We start from the raw sequence: 20,793 nt of genomic DNA, 5'->3' as shown, positions 1-20,793 counted from the left end.
TGTAAGGCAGCAACTCTACCGCTGCACCACTGTGCCACCCCTTGAAGAACTGAACGGATTCATCAATCAGGAATTGTCAAATCCTTGGAAATATTAATGAGAATTTAAACTTGTATGGGATGAAAGAGAAATTGGCAACTTAATCGTCTGTGAAATTTGTTAAGTGAATCGTAGTTAGTTTTTGTTTTTAGATGGTTGAGCTCTTGCATAGATAATTAATTAAATTAAACATGATAATGAATAAAGCATTGTGTGGTAGGATTGTATGTGGAAAATTGGAGTTATTGGTTAATATGTGATCTGGGGAGTTGGAAGTGATTAGTTGGGGACTGGGGAATGTTTGTTGGGTGTCCAATATTGGAAATAGCCTGACAAGGGATTGTCTGAGGACTATGTTTGGACAGCAGAAGTGTATAATACAGGTTTGTAGAATGTGCAGAGGTGATGGATGCATTTTGCGGAGAGGCATGTTAGGAAGATGTAACCGGGAATTGGGGACAATGCACTGGTGCAGATGTACAAAACGACACACTGGGGTACAAATGGAATGGTTCCCTGGATGTTTATAAGGCATTTAATGAGGTTTGTCAGAATAAACCAAGAACATTTTGGATATAGAGGCTCCAGTAATGTGGCAAGAATTGTCAAATCCATGGAAGTTTAGTTGAGAGAGACGGCGTGGGAACAGGCCCTTCGACCCATGGAGTCCGCACCAACCAACGATCCCCGCACATTAACACTACCTTACACACACTCTGGACAATTTTACATTTATACCAACCTGTACGTCTTTGGAGCGCGGAAGGAAACCAAAGATCTCAGAGGAAACCCACGCTGGTCACGGGAAAAAATACTAACACTCACCCATAGTCAGGATCGAACCTGGGTCTCTGGCGCGTTAAGGCAGCAACTCTACTGCTATGTCACAGTGCCGCCCAATTATGAATGAAAATTTAAAGATGTATGGGATGGAAGAGAGAATGTCAGTAAAAGGTGTATGGTTGAGTGTAGTCACAGTACATAGAGGCATCGAGTGATACAGTGTGGAAATGGGCCCTTTGGCCCAACTCGCCAACAATGTCCAAGCTATCCTTGTCCCACTTGCCTGCGCTTGGTCCATAACCCTCAAACTGTCCTATCCATGCACCTGCCCAACTGTTTCTTAAACGATGGGATAGTCCCAGCCTCGACTACCCGCTCTGGCAGCTTGTTCCATACACCCACCACCCTTTGTGTGGAAGATTTACCCCTCTGATTCCTATTAAATCTTTTCCCCTTCACCTTAAGCCTATGTCCTCTGGTCCTCGATTCCCCAACTCTGGGCAAGAGACTGCATCTACCCAGATCTATTCCTCTCATTATTTTCGATACATCTACTGGAGCGGTGCCTGAGGCGGGGGCTGAATGCTGAGAGGGCCCCATATTGAGTCTCTGGAACATCGGTAGTTGATGTCTACTTTGGGAAGTCCCAACAGTGTAATAGATTTCATGTAAATTTAACTCCCTTTAGAATCTTTTGCCAATCCAAATGTGGAACTGAAAGGTCGATCTATAACAGTGCTTCTGGGAATGTTTTGCAGGGAAGGTTGGTCGCACGGGCCTGTTTGTTCAAATGTCCATGTCATTGCAGCAGAATTGGGCCATTCGACCCATCGAGTCTACTCCGCCATTCAATCATGGGTGATCTATCTTTCCCTCTCAACCCCATTCTCCTGCCTTCTCCCAATAATCTGTGGCAATAAATTCCACAGATTCACCAGCCTTGGACTAGAAATGCCTCCATCTTCTTTCTAAAGATGGCAATTATTCTTCAATTATTGTCTCGACCGATGAAGGCAGGTACATGCGAAAGATCAAAAAAAACTTCATATTCCTTTTTTTTCTGAGGTCATGCCCTCTGGTCCTAGACTCTCCTCCACGTCCACTCTTTCCAGGCCTTTCACTATTTGGTAAGTTTCAATGAGGTCCCCCCCTTCCCCCTCATCCTTCTAAACTCCAGCGAGTGCTGCTCCTGTGCCATCAAACACTCCTCGTACGTGGACAAGCTTTTCCCTTTGAGAATAGGGAAGATTCAAACGAGAGGACATGACTTCAGAATTAAGGGACAGAAGTTTAGGGGTAATATGAGGGGGAACTTCTTTACTCAGAGAGTGGTAGCGGTGTGGAATGAGCTTCCAGTGGAAGTGGTGGAGGCAGGTTCGTTGGTATCATTTAAAAATAAATTGGATAGGCATATGGATGAGAAGGGAATGGAGGGTTATGGTATGAGTGCAGGCAGGCAGGTGGGACTAAGGGAAAAAAAGTTGTTCGGCACGGACTTGTAGGGCCGAGATGGCCTGTTTCCGTGCTGTAATTGTTATATGGTTATATGTTAACCCAATCATCTCCAGGATCATCCTCGTAAGCCAGCCTCTGGGCCCTCTCCAACACCAGCACATCCTTCCTCAAATATGGGGCCCAAACTGTTCACAATGCTCCACGTGCGGCCTGATCAGTGCCTTATAAAGCCTCAGGTCTTGTTCACTCAAGTCTGCTTTTGAAACTTTAATTATGTCACTGTAAATGACCTGCGGCTACCATGATAAGCCGGTATCAGGTTCCACTTTGTTTTAACTTTGAAGGCGGTGGTGGGAATGAGTTGAGACTCTGGGAGGCAGCAAGTTGGATCTTATTCCAGCTGTGGGGGGTTTCCACTGCTTTGGCAGCTGGGTGAAGTTTTAATCCAGTGCACTCGTGACACAGATCAGCCAGCGTGACGTGACATCGGCCCAAACGATCAACGTTCAGGAAACCAAGAAATTGCACTTTGATTTGCCACTTGTAAAATGTGATTCTACTGCCAATACATCCGGGTATTCTAAACACCTATAACCCTATTAGCCGGCTATTTTTTTTGTGTGTGTATTTAGGAACTAGTTTTCAAGGTAATTTGTTTATTTGCTTCCTGGGAATGTTTTGTATATTTGCACTGTTGGGTTCTTTCCAATGGCTGGCTCGGTCACCATGGTGATTGGAGTGGCTTTTACCAAGCTGTTGTCTCCTTCGATCTCTCCTCTAATGTCCTTGCCTCCTTGTCAGCTTCTGGGGTCAGTCCCCATGCTGCTTGAAGGGGGACAAGACCCAAGCACTTCAGTTTAGTTTATCGGTTTAGTTACCGAGGTACAGTGAAAAGCCTCTGTTGCGTGTTATCCAGTTAGCAGAAAGACAGTACTTGATTATAATCGAGCCATTTTCAGTGTACAGATACATAAGGGCATAACGTTTAGTGCAAGGTAAAGCCAGCAAACTCCGATCAAGGGTGGTCTCCAGGCTCCAACCAATTTTTTTTTGGTGGTTCTCGATCCAGCCTCTAACTTGTTGAATACTGTCATCTTTTGACTGGGCGACCCATTAATGCCTTTCCTTCAGCCTCTGACCACTCCCAAAGCTCCAAACAGCTGAAGACACGAGTGTTTTATTCTCATATCCCGAAACCGAAAAATGAAATTCGTTCTTCCAGAAGCAGCACAATGGGTTTGTAAATGCCGTACTTAATAGATAATATAATAAATAACAAAAGTTTTTGTTTTAATTAAAAAAAAAAAAAAAAAAAATCAATATCGTGCAAAAACAAAGCATAGTCTCCTAGTGCAACCCAGGCCTTAGGTCTGAGTTTAGTTGAAGTTTGTAATGTTCAGTAACCTGATGATGATTGTGTCGTAGCTGCTCCTGAACCTGGACATTTAGTTTTCAGACTCCCTGCCATCTTCCTGATGGCAAGAGTAAAATGAGAGTGTGGGCAGGACAGTTTGGTTCTCTGATGACGCCGGCTGCCTTTTGGAGTCCGCGCCTCCTACAGATCCCTTCAATGGTGGTGAGATCAGTACCTATGCTGGTACTGATCTCACTGATGGCAGTGTTCAGTAAAATAAATTGTAAATTGTAAAATAAATTGTTCTTCCCAGCAGTTATCAGACAACGGAACCATCCTATCGCCAACTAGAGTGGTCCTAGGCTACCATCTGCCCCATTGAAAACCCCTGGACCACCTTTAATCTGAATTTTCTGGACTTTATCTTGCACTAAATGTTATTCCCTTTGTGTACGCTGTGGGCAGTTTGGTTGTAATCATGTTTAGTCTTTCCGCTGACTGGATAGCACACTGAAGAGCAACAAATGCTTTTCACTGTACCTCTGTACACGAGACAATAAACTAAATATCTTCCACTGGTTTATGGCAACCTTTCCCTATCCTGCTGTTATTCAACATCAGCCTCCGTGCCTTCAACTGGTTTAAGCCTCTTGTAGGGGATTGCCATTAAATGCAGATGGACTACAGTCTTGAACCCAGCTCCAGTACATCCAACAGGCACAATGGTGGGTTTCCACTGTTTATCCACCTGGGCCCGATTTGGCAGTGTATAGGGGCAATAGATGTGACCCGAAATAAAGTGTTTATTTGCTGTCTTTTGGGGAAGAAATGGTGCATATTAAAGTGAATTTTAATTGTTGAAGGTCAGATTTCATCCTCTAAGGATGGTATAAAAAAAAATTGCTTTAACTTGTGCCGTGTCTTATATTTAACGACTTGGTGAATCTATAATCTTCCCCTGATGGATCAAGCTATTGTCATATGCAGTGCAGTGAGGTGCAAACAAGTTCAATGAAACACCCCCTTGCTTTTGTCTTTGTGGGTCTGGGTTACTGGGAGCAATGGGGCTAGTAACAAGGAAATGTAGAATGGTTCATTGTTAGCTGAGGAGAATGTGGCAACGAGGTATACAATCGGTAAAATTTAAACCCGATGACAGTGAAACTAGTCAGAAGGGATGGAGATAGAGAGAGGGAAAGCAAGGGTTACTTGAAGTTGGAGAAGTCGATGTTCATACCACTGGGGTGTAAGCTGCCCAAGCAAAATATGAGGTGCTGTTCTTCCCATTTGCATTGGGTCTCACTCTGACAATGGAGGAGGCCCAGGACAGAAAGGTCAGGTTGGGAATGGGAGAGGGAGTTAGTGTTTAACAACTGGGAGATCGGGTAGGTTTAGGCGGACTGAGCGGAGGTGTTCAGCAAAACGATCGCCGAGCCTGTGTTTGGTCTCGCTGATATACAGTCCACACCTGGAACAGCGGATGCAGTAGATGAGGTTGGAGGAAGTGCAAGTGAACCCCTGCTTCACCGGAAAGGACTGTTTGGGTCCTTGGACAGAGCGAAGGGGGGGAGGTATAGGGATAGGTGTTGCATATCCTGCGGTTGCAGAGGAAAGTACTGGCGGGGGGGGAAAAAGGGGGGGGGGGGGGGGGCGGCGGCTGGTTTGGGTGGGAAGGGATGAGTTCACCTTGTAGTTGCGAAGGGTAAAAGACCAATCGCGCACGTCTTTGGGATGTTGGAGGAAAATAGCACCTGGAGGAAATCGATCCGGTCACAGGGAGGACGTGCAGACTCCACACAGACAGTACCCGAGGTCAGGATAGAAGCCAGGTCCCCGACACTGCGAGCCAGCAGATTGTACCCCTCACCAGCATGCTAAGGGCAGTTTATAGCGGCCACAATTTATCCTCCTGCACATCTTTGGAATGGGGGGGGGAGGGGAGGGGGGGGGGGGGTGGTACTAGAGCAATGAGTTGCCGTCACAGGAAGAATATGCAAACTCTACACAGGTGGCACCTGAGATCAGGATTGAACCAGAGTCTCGGGCCCTGTGAGGCAGAGACTCTACTTGCTGCACCTGCTTGTAAGGTTGAGGGTTAATTGTGAAACCGTGCGAGAATCTGTTCATAGAAGTTTCTTGAACCCTGTGATCAAAAGTGTCCATTTGTTCATTCCCAATGAAATGTTCCCAGGGGTTATTGCTGGGACTGTTGATTGGAACTGAGAACACTTGCCTCTGACCTCTGCTACCCATCAGTCACGGGCAGTGATTCACTGTTGAGACTAATGGATTTATTTAACTTGAGGCAACATGTACATAGTCATTATTTATGTTTTGAGAGCTGTTTGATTGCCTGCCAAAAATGCAGCCCTCTGACGAAATTGTGTTCGGTGGCGTGGAAACGTATTACTGGCAAGAACTATCGGTCTATTCATAGGCATTCCTCCTTGGCTAAAACGCATATCCTCCATGCGATTTGTTACCTGGTGAGTCTAAGATGGCTGCTGGATCTCCGCTCCACCAACTTCCATTGAGCAGACTCCAAGAGCTGAGATACTTGGGGGTAGGCTCTTTGTGGAAAGTGTTGGCCGGATGCCCCCATTAAATGGAGCTGATTCTTAAGGAACAGGGAGTTAGTAATAGAATCATAGAGCACGGAAACAGGCCCTTCAGCCCAACTTTCCCCTGCCGACCAAGATGCCCCACTTAATGGTGATTTATTGTCACATGTGCAAAGTGCAAATGAACAGTGAAATTCTTTTCTACAAACTGTCCAGTAGAATATAGCCATACCTAAGCACAGCACCGATTAGCAATCGCAAGCAAGAGGCACCATTTTCCAGGTCCAGTCCACGTTGTTGTGAGCGGTTCCCGATTCAGGCGAGGCCCAGCCATCACCATCCTGGGTTGACCAGCAGCTGATGTCCCTCTCCTCGCCCGTCCACCTTTGTCCCCAGGGGCGCCTCCCGCAGCCAACCTTGGAGGGACGGTAGGCCAGACGCTGGTACCCTCTTCTCACAGTCTCGTTCCTCTCCTGTTGCGTCCAATGTCAACGCCGGCACTATCCTTGCGGCCTCTGGGATCCTCGTGGGACAAGCAGCGTCTCCATCATGGGACAAGGTGGGCTCCATCTCCAGACCGTGGTCCTCCGAGCAGCGGCGGCTCAGTGGCTACCACTGGTGGGCCGTGATCCACCAAGCCTTGCAATCCACACTAGACCCACCTACCTGTGTCAGGCCCATATGCCCCTGAACCATTCCCATCCATGGACCTGCCCAAATGTATATTAACTGTTCCAGTACCTGCCTCAGCTACCCCCTCTGGCAGCTTAGCTTGATCCATATACCCACCCAGTTTTTTTTAAGGAATGCAGTTCATTCTTGTCCTTTCTCGCTATTTAAAAAAAACAAAACGCATCAATAATGTTTAATTGTGGCAGTGGATGAGTAACTGGGATAACATACAACTGATGTGACTTGTTGATCGCTGAAGGCCCTGTTTCTTTGCTGTTTCTCTTTGCCCCCTCCCCTCTCCTCCAAACCAGATTTTGAGGCAAACTCTCCACTTCCCTCAGTGCTGCATGCATTCAAATGATGGAAGTGTTCAGCTTTGGAACAACTGTGGCTCTGTGCCCTGCAACAACACGGTGGTGAACACACAGTCTGGCTGTGTGTGTGTGCGTGTGTGAGAATGTGTCTCGCTATTGCCCAAGGACAAACCCTCCTCCATTCACCCATTGCTATTAAACCCACGTATTCAATGGCCGTCTCTACCATCCTCTTGCTCTGAAGTGCCTTTGTTGGGGAATCTGTTTATATATCTAATATAAAGGAAGCCAGTCTTTTCCCAGTTAGGGGAACAGAGTCTTGGTTTTAAAACCAAAATACAAACAAGCACACTATGGATTTGGCCCAGCATGTTTGTGAATGCTCTCCACGGTGAGTAGCAGTCTGGGAAATGGAAGCTGCCTGGATGCCAACTCATCACAGGCTTTTACCTGTTTGTCCCAGAGGCTCTTAAACCCACAGCTCGCTGCGCTGAAGGCTGCCATTTGGTTGGCGGCATTCATGCTTCTGATTCAGAAGGTTCAAGAGTCTTGAACACAGGACAAAGGCTGGTGCTCCAGTGTGGTGTGGAGAGAGAGTCAGAGTGTGGAAACTAGCCCTTCAGCCCACACCGACCAACATGCCCCATCTACACCAGTCCCACCTGCCTGCCTTTGGCCCAGGGCCCTCTAAACCCGTCCTTTCCATGTACCTGTCTAAATGTTTCTTCAGTGATGTGATCATATCTGCCGCAAGTGCAACCTGTGGCAGCTCGTTCCATACACCCACCACCCTTTGTGTGGAAAAGTTACCCCTCGGGATCCCATGAAATCCACCCCCCATCACCTGAAACCTATGTTCTCTGGTTCCCGACTTCCCCCGCTCTGGGCAGGAGACTCTGTGCATTTGCCCAATCTATTGCTCCCATGATTTTGCAAACCTCTGCAAGATCACCCCTCGTCCTCCTGCGCTTCATGGAATAGAGTCATAGCCTGCTCAACCTCTCCCTGTAGCTCAGGCACTTAAGTCCTGGCAACGTCCTGGTAAAGCATAACGTTGCCAGAGGTGTTGTCTTTCATAAGACGAGTTAAGCAGAGCCCCAAGTCGGATCCCTCGTCTGTATGTGAAGGGTCTCAACGAACTGTGTTATAGCAGAGAATTATATTTCTCTTTGAGATTTCAGCTAACATTTATCCCGACTCAGTCATGAGTTTGAGTGTATGACGTGCGTGTGCGTGTACTTTTTTTCTTCTCTCTCGTTTAATATATTGTTTACAGAGTACTATGTTTACATATTCTGTTGTGCTGCTACAAGTAAGAATTTCATTGTTCTATCCAGGACATGACAATAAAATGCTCTTCACCAAAGATGGCGGATGTGTGGTAGTGGGCGCCGTCTGTGTATGGCAGCCTGCCCGCAGTCCGTCTCTACACCTTTTTTTATTTTATTTTAAGTCCTGTTAAAAAATGTTAGTGGAGGTCTTCTATGTGGGGGTGGGGAAGGAGGAAACTTTATTTCTTAGTCCCCTACCTGGTTGGAGAGGCAGCATCCCTCCGAGCTGCTTCTTTGCCGCATCCTCGCGGCCTACCATCGAGAATGGAGCGGCGTTTCCTGTCGGGACCGGCCGGGACTACAGCTTCGGCGGCGGTGGTGCAGCGCTGGGATACCAACACGGAGCGGGTGATGCCTTACCGGGTCGCCGTGCGGTAAGCTCCGGAGCGCTGTGGCCATCGATCCAAACATCGCGGAGCTGGGGCTGCAGGCGTCTGGCCGCGGGCGGCGCTGGATTTGGAGCGCCGCGGAGGCAGGGATCGAGTTCGCCGGGGTCGGAGCTCCAACCGGCGCGGCCTGAGGGCTACGAGTGCCCCGGTCTCCGGTCTCTGGGGAGGAGGCAGCCGCTCCAGACTTTTCCAAGCCGCTGAGGAATGTTTCACCCGACGCCGAAGTTCCATCTTTACGGCAAGAGGGCCCTTAAAATCATCGGACTGGCTGCACGGCCACAAATGGGCCCCGACCTCGGGTGTTTCACAGAGGAAGAGGACTTAACTTTCTGGTGTCTTTCCCCACAGTGGAAAGTTTTGATTCTGCTGTGGGGGGAAGTTTGTATTGAACTCTATGATGTGTTGTGTCCATTTTATTCATTTAAAATAAAAATTTTGTAACCTTTTTCTATGGTTTGTAATGAAATGTATTATTTAATTTATGTAAAGCACTTTGGTGTCAATGTGAGTTGACTTAAAACGTGCTATATAAAAAACTTACTTACTTACTTGACTCATTTGCCTTTTATGAATGGGTTCCTGTGGGCACATGGTCATGTTTCTTACTGAAACGACTTGTGCTGCTGTTATTGTGGCTGTTACTGCATGGTTTGTAATGTGAAAAGTGCTGTGTAAATGCATCTTTTTTTTAATATGATGCAATCTAGCTCAGCTGAAACAGATTGTCAGACATGCTTGGCAGCTTTATATAAGAAAATAATTAACATCATTATTTTATTCAGGCCTGATGCATAACAGCTGTGCTTACCTGAAACGCTGGCCTTTTTTCCTGTTAATTGGCATTATGTTTTTGGGTAAACTTGGCTGTTTTCCCTTCAGAATTTTCAGCAGTGCCTTCCCTAGAATTTTCCTTGCATTCATAAGTGGCAGGAGCAGAATTGGATTTCAGATTGTAAAGCACAAAGCAACATTTTCATAAGTTGTAGGGGCAGAATTAGGCCATTCGGCCCATCAAGTCTACTCCACCATTCAATCATTGCTGATCAATCTCTCCCTTCGAACCCCATTCTCCTGCCTTCTCCCCATAACTTCTGACACCCGTACTAATAAAGAATCTATCTGTGCCTTAATATCCATTGACTTGGCCTTCTGTTGTAGTGAATTCCACTGATTCGCCACCCTCTGACTAAAGATATTTCTTCTCATTCCTTCCTTAAGGGACGCCCTTTAATTCTGAGGCCATGACTTCTGTTCCTCCCCCTAGTGGAAACATCCTCTCCACATCTAAGCCTTTCACTATTTGTTTCTTTCAAGTGGAAGTTGTTGCTGTGGTCTGATCCTTGTCATTGGGTGTCAAGTGGGATTTTCCCTGGAAAAAGGTTCATCTGCAACAAACGGATAAATGTATTAATCAAAGATTTACAAGGATGTTGCCAGGGCTCGAAGGATTGAACTATAGGGAGAGGTTGAGCAGGCGAGGACTTTATTCCTTGGAGCGCAGGAGAATGAGGGGGGGATCTAATGGAGGTGCATATGATCATGTGAGGAATGCACTGCTAGGGAGCAAACTGGCGAAGATACGGGTGGATGATCCATTGGTGTCCTGGATCACCAACTACCTGACTGGACAACCACAATATGTCAGGCTACAAAACTGTCTCGGACATGGTAGTGAGCAACACAGGCTCCATAGGGGACAGTCCTCTCTCCCTTCCTGTTCACCATCTACCACACCTCGGACTTCAGATAAAACTCGGACTGCTGCCACCTGCAGATGACTCTGCAATTGTGGGCTGCATCAATGAGGGGAGGGAAGCTGAATACAGTGTAGTCAATGACTCTGAGTGGTGTGGGCTGAATCACCTGCAGCTCTACACCGACAAGACTAAGGAGTTAGTGGTGGACTTCAGGAGGAGAGGAACACCCCTGTCTCCATCAATGGGGTGAATATGTAGTTCACCAGAGAGTACAAATACCTTGGAGTATAGATGGACAGCAAACTGGACGGGTCCAGGAACGCTGAGGCCCTGTACAACAAGGGACAGCGCCGGCTGTACTTTTTGGGAAGGCTCTGCTCCTTCAATGTCTGATGCTGTAAGTAAGCGCCCTCGGAGCCAGGCTCAGCGCCCAAGCCTCAGGATCCTCGGCGCAGCCCCGGAGCACCAGCAGCTATGGCCGTGTTGGCAGAGGCCTCACCGACCTCAGGCCGCTGCTGGCCGACTGACAGCGGTAGATGGAGCCAGTTATTCTACACGGAGTGGGTGGTGGGTGTATGGAATGTGCTGCCAGGGGTGGTGGTGAAGAGGTTTTTAGTCGGGCACATGGATAAGCAGGGTCATGGGTCGCGTGCAGGCAGTTGAGGTTAGTTTAACTTGGCATCATGTTTGGCACCGACATTGTGGGTTTCTTGGCTCAGGACCTGGAGGTTTTGCTTGGCCTGTTGATCAGTTGGGTTCCAAGTCTGCCCTGCCCTTCACTCCTCTCAGAACATGACATGCTTTAATTGACGGCACTTTGATGCATTGTTTTTAGAAGGGAGAGTTAACAAGTGCAGGGACAAAACCTATCCCTCATTCCCCAGTGTGCAACCAGAATTTTGTAAACCAGGAAAAATATATTTATTCAACATCGGCATCTATGGAGACTTTACATGATGCGTGCTGTTCCAACTTCAATTGTGGGGTGGCCCTTCAGCCCATGTTCAGAAACTTATGTTAGGGAAGCACTGTTTTGGTATGTGGGCAATTTAAAAAAATAACCATATAACAAGTACAGCGGAAAACAGGGTTGAATTTTTGGATGACTGTCTTGGAATATGTATGATTTTTAAATGATACCATGCTGCCTTTCCACTGGAACTTCAATTGTGGGGTGGTATTACCCCCTTCAGTCCCTTAATCGAGTCTTGTTTGAATCTTCCCCCGAGCTTGTCTTTCTATCGATCATTTTAAAGCCTCTATCAGGTCCCCCCTTAACCTCTGCGCCCCCCTAACCCCCAATTTAGGTTGAAAAGCATTCTGTAAAACTCTCTCTATTTTGTTGTCCTATAATTGGGGGTACACCATCTGTGGGGTACAATTTATTTGATTAGTGTTAGTGTGGGTGTCGGGGGGGTTATGGTGAGAAGGCAGGTGAATGGAGATAGGAGGGAGAGATAGATCAGCCATGATTGAATGGTGGAGTCGACTTGATGGGCCGAATGGCCTAATTCTGCTCCTATCACTCGTGACCTTTTGATCTTAAATCCAAAATGGTGGATGTTGTTTTGAAAAGTGTGGAGGGGACGGTATGTATTGCAACACCACTGTGGGGTGGGGTGGAGATCTCTGGAAAGTGGAGGGTGAGGGGTTGCGGTGTGTGAGAATAGGAATGTGGATGATTGTTGAAGAGAAGGGTGTACATTCTCGTGCAGCCTTTCCCAGGGCTTTTGGCACATCCGGGGGTGCTTTTAGCCACAGTACTTGAGTAACTTAGTCATTGCTCTAATATGGTAGCCAATTTGCACCAGCCAACCTGCACAAACGCTGCTGTGAGAGTATTTGGATGGTCTGCTTGTGATGTTGGTTGAGCCGTAGATGTTAACCAAGCTGCAAGGATAGTCTGAAGAAGGGTCTCGACCCGAAACGTCCCCCATTCCTTCTCTCCACAGATGCTGCCTGCATTTTGTGTCTACCTTCAATTTAAACTAGCATTTGCAGTTCTTTCCTACACATGCAGGGATAACTCCCCTGCTCTCCTTCGAAAGTATTGTGGGATCTCTTACACTCATCTGGGACGGGTGACCACGCTAAGGGTTAATGTTTACTATTTTCCTTGGATAGGCAATTGGATATGCAGGGATATGGATTATGTGCAGACAGGCAAGTGGTCTTGGCATCATATTCGGCACGGACATTATGGGCCAAAGGGCCTGTTCTTGTACTGTTCTATGTTTCAGCCGGCCTGCCGCCAACACTGCATCCCTCCCGCACTGCTGCACTTGAGTCTTGTGTTTGTGTTTAGTCCCTGGAGCAGGACTTGTACCTGCAATCTGCGACAGAGGCCAGAGTGCCTGCCATTGAGATGCTGGAGAGGGTGACAGGGAGTAGAGACTGAGCAAATGGTAAGAGGATTCTGCTGTTAAAGCCTTTGAGGCAGAGGATGACTTCGGAGGTTTAGATTGATTGATACAGCGTGGAATTCACCCATGCAACCCACCGAGTCCACACCGGCCATCGATCACTCATTGACGCTAGTTATATGTCATCCCACCTTCTCATCGACATCCTACACACTTGGGGCAATTTACAGACGGCCAATTAACCTACAAGCCTGCACATCTTTGGAATGTGGAAGGGCACCAGAGCACGCAGAGGAAACCCACGCAGTCACAGGGAGAAGGTGCAAACCCCGCACAGACAACACCCAAGCTCGGGATCGAACCTGAGTCTCTGCTGCTGTGAGACAGTAGCTCTAACAGCTGCACCACTGTGTTTCAAGTGAAGAAGACAGCTGCTTATCACTAACAGAGGTGACCTCTGTTAATGTGGGGGTGGGTGGAGAATTATTCCTGGACAATAATGGTACCATGATTTTCCATAACATGCAACCACATCATTTGTCAGTCATCAGGAAATGCTCCGCGACAAATTATCTTTGGGTGTATTTCTTCAGACTGAGAGTCGGGAAAGGGGAACGAGAGTAGTAGATGGTAGTTAGGATAAATGAATGGAAGATATGCAAAATGTGACGCTGATCTAGGACATGTGGGCCACACCTGATCTACGCACAAGCAATTTGGAGGCGTGGGTCCAGCGGCAGCATTTGAGTTTTGCGTGAGGAGGAAACGTTTTGGTGACGCACAACTCCAAAAATGTAGCCACTTCAAAGCTCAGCTGCAAAGACGATGCTGCCTGGATTTTGCAACGAATGAAATTGTTCCATCTGGGGTATTTTGTGGTATGTTCTGAAAGAGTTTGCCACTATACTTGAGTATATGATCATAAACTTGATATAATTTAGTATGGGGTTCGTAGAGGCCAGGCCGAATGATTCCTTTGGCCATGGACATTGAAATGCCACCGACGCCTTCAGATGATAACTCACAGTTGACAGGCTACTGTCCCTCTCAGATCAAACTTTAAATTTTAAAACCGAGATAGGAAACAAGGAACTGCAGGCCAATGGCTATATTTAAGAGGGAGTTTACAAAAGATGAGGCAGGTAAATGGGGAGATTAGTGATATTGATGGCGGTGCAGGCTCGAAGGGCCGAATGGGACCTAATTTTGGAATGAGATGTAACTGTTTTGGCAGCAAACTTAAATTGTTTGTAGGATGAACTTGGGTACATGGAGACTGGGGGGGAATAACCCAGCATGGAGATGACAAGGGGCCAGAGAGTGCCTTGAACCTGTGGAGTGGATTGAAGCCTTGATGTGCCTACACTGAGGCGACAACGAGTTGCAACTTGCGGGTAGTGCGCTGCCTCATAAACTGCAACATCAGCCAGACAACAACAAATATCAACATCACTCTTCTGTGTATTAGAATTGAATTAGTCATGGATGAAATCATCTCTCAAGGTGTACAACAGGACTTGTCACTACTTCAGACTTTATTTTAGACTTTAGAGATACAGCGCAGAAACAGGCCGTTCAGCACACCGAGTCCACGCAGCCCAGCGATCACCCCTTACACTAATACTAGCCTACATACACGATGGACAATTTACCGTTTTACTAAAGCCAATTAATGTACAAGCCTGCACGTCTTTAGAGTATGGGAGGAAATTGGAGCACCCAGAGAAAAGCCACACGGTCACAGGGAGAACGTACAAACTCCATACAGACAGCACCCGTGGTCAGGATTGAACCCGGGTCTCTGGTGCTGTAAGGCAGCAACTTAATGCTACGCCAGTACTGTAGTAACATCAGGGGCAAGGCTCTTGTGTATGGACTTGCCTTCACCTTCCCCACTGGTGAGGTTGATCATTCTCATTCTCCACCTTAATTCTATTGTATCCACCCTGCCCGAGTTAGGTCCGCTCAGGATCTAGTATGTTTCAAGAAAGATTACTTCTCGTTCTTCTGAACATTTGATAGCGCAACCCTCTTGGCCCAGGTACTGGCCTCTTGAATTGCTTTTGGACAACCCTCAATGTTGGTATGTCCTTTTTCTAAACTCAGGTGTGGCCTCTTTGGTGGCCTGCACAACTGTAACAATACTTCAATACTTCCCTATTTCTAAGCTCCAACCCTTTTGTAATAAAGGCCAGTCTGCCAGTTGCTTTCCTGCTCCACCTGTGTGCTAACTTTGTGATTCTTGCATCTGGGTCGGCATGGATGAGTTGGGCTGAATGGCCTGTTTCCGTGCTGTATGACTCGTGCACAAGAACACAAATTACTCTGAACTACACTTATTTACAACCTTTTTCCATTGAAACAATCTAGTTTTTTAATTTTTTTATTTTCACACCACAGTGCATAGCCTCACTCTTTCCCAAACTAAACTCCATTTGAGAAACTTTTGCCCACTTTCTCAACCTATAATCCTGGTGCAGAATTGTACTGCCCTCTTTGCAACTTGCCCTGCAACCTAATATTGTCATTGGCAAGCTCTGGAAACTCTGCAATCTGCCCCCTTCCGTACATTCATTTTATATTGTTAATATTTGAGTGTCGAGAGCGGATTCCAGGTTGACTTTCCATCCTTCCAGCGCGAAAACAAAAATGTTTATTTGGCGAGACACGGTAGTGCAGATGCAGGCATCTTATTTTTACTCAAGATACAAGATACATTTACTTGTCACATGTGGTACAGTGAAATGTGTAGTCGCCATACAACCATACAAATAATAAAGAGCACAGGACACAATAGTTTTTTTTAACACAGACATCCCCACACAGCGGGTTCAAATTACCACTGTGTGGGAAGGCTCCAAAAATTTAGTCGTCCTCCTGTGGTCCGAAACAGCTCCAAAACCCCCCCGCTGTCGTCTTTCCGGGCGGCCCGATGTTCAGGCCCGCTTGCCGGGGTGATGGAAGTCCGACGTCGGGACTGGAGGACTTCCTCAGCGGCTTGGACATCCGAATCGGCCACCTCCCTCCAGAGTTGGCGGTTCCCAAAGTCCGCAGGCCGCGCTGGGCGGAGATGCAACGCTGACGGCCCTCGACAAAGGGCCCCAGGGCACGCTGGAAGCTTTCCAAACCACAGCTTTGCGATGTTGTTCAGCGCTGGCCGCGCTGGAAACCCTGCCAAACCACAGCTCCGCGATGTTGGAGCAGCGGCCCAACGCTCCGGAGCTCCAGACGGCGATCCAGGTAGGCATCGCCCACTCCGCGGTGAATCCAGCGCTGCGCCACCGCTGTTGTAGCTCTGGTCCGTTCCCTGGTCCCCGGTAGGAAAGGCCGCACCAATCCAGGTGGTAGGACGCGAATCGGAGAATAGTCGCGTCCTCGCCAGGAAGCGACTGGGAAACAGTTTCCCCCTTACCCTACCCCCCTCCGTTCCCCCACATAGAATAGTTACTTGAATCCATCCTAATGCACTATCTTTACCAGTCCAAACCATGCATCAGCCAGTCAGGTTGCACTTTATAAGATGCTTTTTGAAGATCTCGATATACTGCATCTACTGGTTCCCCTCTATTGACTCATCATCCACGACTTGTTTCATCCTTGGATGGCCTGTAGTCATCTATTAGACGGAGCAAAAGGTGAATGTAATTTACCTTTTACACAATATTAAATTGTTTTCATTACATTAGACGTCTCTAAGCAACCAGCTATTTTTTCCCTGATTATAGATTCCAGCAACAGCTGTTAAGTTACCAGGCTTCAGGTTGACCACCTTTCCATTGACTCCATCTACACTTCATGCTGCCTCGGCAAGGCCACCAGTATACTCGAGGACCAGTCTCAGCCCGTCACTCCCTCTTCTCCCCTCTCCCATCAGGCAAGAGGTACAGAAGTTTGAAAACGCACACCTCCAGATTCAGGGACAGCTTGTTCCCAGCTGTTATCGGGCAACTGAACCATCCTCTCACCAACGAGAAAGCGGTCCTGAGCTTCCATCTACCTCATTGGAGACCCTGGGACTATCTTTAATCGGACTTTACTGGACGTCATCTTGCACTGAACGTCATTCCCTTTATCATGCATCTGTGCACTGGCCGGCTCGATTCTAACCATGTGTGGTCTTTCTGCTGACTGATTAGCACGCAACAAAGCTTTTTTCTGTACCTTGGTACACGTGACAATAAACTAAACCAAACTAGTTGCGTGTTTGTGGTCTTTCTCCCTTAAACGTGTGGTTTTCCAATCTACTGGGATTCTCCCAGAATGTTGACAACTTCAACCAGTGGGCGGGCCCCACCATCTCTGCCGTGGTCTCCCACAAACTCAGACCCAAAGGCCCATTACAGCTGTCACCTCCATCCGGTAGTCCCACAAACCGTTGTCCCTCTCCTTGCACTGGTGGGGGGGGGTGATGAATATTGACCTGGTTAGATTTTTGTTGAGGGTTACGAAGTTGCTATTTAAATATCTGCCACGGCTTGCCCACTGACCTGTCCTGGAGCCTGTCTTTCCAATCTACTATGGACCACCCGACCTGCGAGCCATTGTATCTGGCGTTACACAAGTGAAGGATGTTGATGTGGACACAGAGTGGTTTTTTTCCTCTAACTGTGGTCAATACTCCGTAGGGAATTCCTTCGCCACAACTTGTATTTGAAGCTGGAAAGCTCTGCTCCTGTTGATCCCAGCCTACACAACAAGCAGCAGGGTTTATTTCAGAGCCACATAGTTATTTATAAATCGCCGCGGGTGCAGCTTCTCATAGTCAGTTGTTTACAGCAATACGTTATTGAGGAATTTTCCCACGGGCAGTTGGGAAAACCACACGCCCCCCGCTCACCGCCACTCCATCTGGAAACCTGCATCCCTCAGCCAGGTGACCGTGACGTATGCATTTAGAATACAGGAACAGGCCCATCGGCCCACAGTGTCCGTGCTGAACATGGTTCCACGCTAAAGTAATCTCTGCTTGCACGTGATCCATCTCCCTCGATTCTCCGCACGTCCCTGTGCCTTCTTCTTCTTCTTCTGTCGTATGTCTTTTAGACCTGCAGCTCCGTTGAGGCGAGCCAGGCCAATGTTTCATCGTCCAGGTCAATCAGACCTCGGTGTTTGGGGCAACTGGTGACTATGTGCTCCACTGTCTGTGTTGGGTCCCCACACTCGCAGGAGGGGCTGTCCACGGGGCCCCACCTCTTCATCGCTACTCCATAGCGTCCAACGCCCGTCCTCAAGCGGTTGAGGGTTGTCCACTGCTTTCGGGGCAGGACCTGGCCAGGGATGTCCATGGGGTCATTGATGTACTGGTGTAGCCTAGATGGTTCCACTGACTTCCACTGGTCTCTCCATCTCGTCTTGACCCAGGCGGCCTTAGAAGCGTTGTCTCTGCCTAACTAAAAGCCTCTCAAATGCCTCTATCGTTTCTGCACACATCTTCTGTGTTTACGAATAAAACAAAAACTTGCCTCCCACATCTAAAGCCCAAAAACCAATCTAATCTTTTTTTAACCTTACCCACTGCCTCGAGGATATAAAGTGCTGGATGGCCCAGAACTTCCTCCAACTAAACGAGAGTAAGTCTGAGGTCATCCTTCTCGGCCCCTCGGACTCAAACAAAATGATAGCAGGCAGCCTTGGAAGCCTTACCCCACCACTCAAACCTCACATCAAAAACCTTGGCGTGATATTTGACTCAGCACTGAAATTTGACAAACAAGTCAATGCCGTGGTAAAAGCTAGCTTCTTCCAGCTTCGGACGATAGCTAAAATAAAACAATTCCTCCAGTTTGATGACCTGGAAAAGATCATCCACACACTTATCTCCTCCCGCCTTGATTACTGCAACTCCCTTTACACTGGCATCAGCCAATCTTCCCTGTCCCGCCTGCAACTGGTCCAAAACGCCGCAGCGAGACTCCTGACGGGCACCCGAAAAAGGGACCACATCACCCCGATCCTGGCCTCTCTCCACTGGCTCCCTGTGCGGTTCCGTATAAACTTCAAGACCCTCCTCTATGTCTACAAAGCCCTCAATGGGCTTGCCCCCACCTACATAAAATGTCTTCTCACCCACCACTCCACCTCCAGGCCCCTCAGATCGGCCGACTTGGGGCTGCTGAATATCCCGCGGTCTAGGCATAAGCTCAGGGGCGACCGCGCCTTTGCGGTTGCAGCTCCTAGACTGCGGAACAGCATCCCCCTTCCCATCAGAACTGCCCCTTCTATCGACTCCTTTAAGTCAAGACTAAAGACTTATCTATACTCCCAAGCCTTTCCAGACATCCTCTGAGTGAGGGCTGCATGTATATATGTATGTAGCTTGTTTTGTTGTGCTATTCTTATAACAAATGTAAAGCACTTTGGCCAACGAGAGTTGTTTTTTAAATGTGCTATATAAATACATGTGACTTGACTTGACATCTCCTTGTAAACTTTGTCCCTCTCGCCTTCATGCCCTCGAGTCTTTGGCAATTCCACCCTGAGGTCAAGGCCCTGACCATCTATCCTGTCTTTCCCGCACATCTTTTATACGTTTCTCTCGGGTCAACCTCCGATGCTCCAGGGATAGCAATCCAATGTTTGTCCAACCTCTCCTTGAAGGTGATCCCCTCTAATCCAGGCAGCAATCTGGCAAACGTCCTCTCCCAAACCTTCACATCCTTCCTGTAATGAGGTGAGCAGAATCTGCGCTCAATAATGTGAAGCTCGGCTAGTGACCGTGAAGCGTTGTATTGTGTAGTTCCTCGTTAGTTGCAGTGCTTATGCTTGTCCCTCCCGCGCCCCCGTCTCACACTAACCTCCCGATAACCGTGCGAACAAGGTTCTGGGCAGTTATGTACGTTTGATTCAATTCATTGATACTTCATCGTCACATGTCCCCGGGCACATTGAAATTCTTTGATTTTGCATACAATCCGGCAAAATCATACAGCTGACTTCACCGAGACTGTTACCCAAAGAGCTGCCACAATGCTGCTGCCGCCAGCAACATCTCAAAAGTTCCGAGTACAGTCTTATCCTCTTACGGCAGCTCCCCGACAGCCCTGCTGTGTTCTCAGCGGACCTCCGCCGGGTAATATTTAAGGATTCCATTCAAAGAGAGCAAAATTCCTGAGTAAATCTCTCCACATGTGTGGGAGAGTTGGCTTCATTTTCAGTGAACCTCATATCAAGTGGAATCCATCTTGCTGTGTGACAAAGCTGCTGCAACCTTTGAGTATTTTACAACTGTCTTATGGAGTCGGGGAGTATGGAAACTAGCCTCTTAGGCCCAGCAAATCCATGCTGACAAAGATACCCCTCTGCCCATGTTTGGCCCCATCCTTCTTATCCTTCCCCAACTGTCCAAATGTCTGCAGACCTTAGACTTTAGAGTTACAGCACGGAAACAGGCTCTTCGGCCCACCGAGTCCGTGCCATCCACGGGGTCACATGGAAAAATTAGTGAGGTGATGTTGTGGGTCGGGATCCTTCTTCAGACTTTTTAATATCATTGTACCTGCCTCAACTACTTCCTCTGGTGGTTTCTTCCACATGCCTGTGTAGAAAACGTTGCCACTCGGGATCCTGTTAAATCTTTCCCCTCTTTCCTTAAACCTACTCCCTCTAGCTCTTTACCCTGGAAGCACAGCTCTGCAATTGGAATGCGTGGAAAAAAACCAAAATCCCTGGAAACTCATTTCCATTGTCAACTTGACTCGTTTGGGTGACATTGATCAATCAAAAGGTTACAGGTTTGGGAATGAGGGAGTGTGGTATTATAGGATATCTTGGGGCCTTCATATATTTAACAGATGACCCTTGCTAATGCACAGGGTTTACAAAGTGAGACAGATTCT

General features: G+C 47.7%; 1 protein-coding gene across 7 annotated transcripts in view; it reads left to right on the top strand.

The window, feature by feature from the left end:
• LOC129702322 (septin-6) overlaps positions 1-20,793 on the top strand; it is a 69,819-nt gene that overhangs the window by 23,313 nt on the left and 25,713 nt on the right. The window lies entirely within an intron of this gene.

Source organism: Leucoraja erinacea, chromosome 12, assembly GCF_028641065.1.
Source record: "Leucoraja erinacea ecotype New England chromosome 12, Leri_hhj_1, whole genome shotgun sequence".
Classification (NCBI taxonomy): domain Eukaryota; kingdom Metazoa; phylum Chordata; class Chondrichthyes; order Rajiformes; family Rajidae; genus Leucoraja; species Leucoraja erinaceus.
The sequence above is the reverse complement of the archived record's forward strand: the minus strand, read 5'-3'. Positions and strand labels throughout refer to the sequence as shown.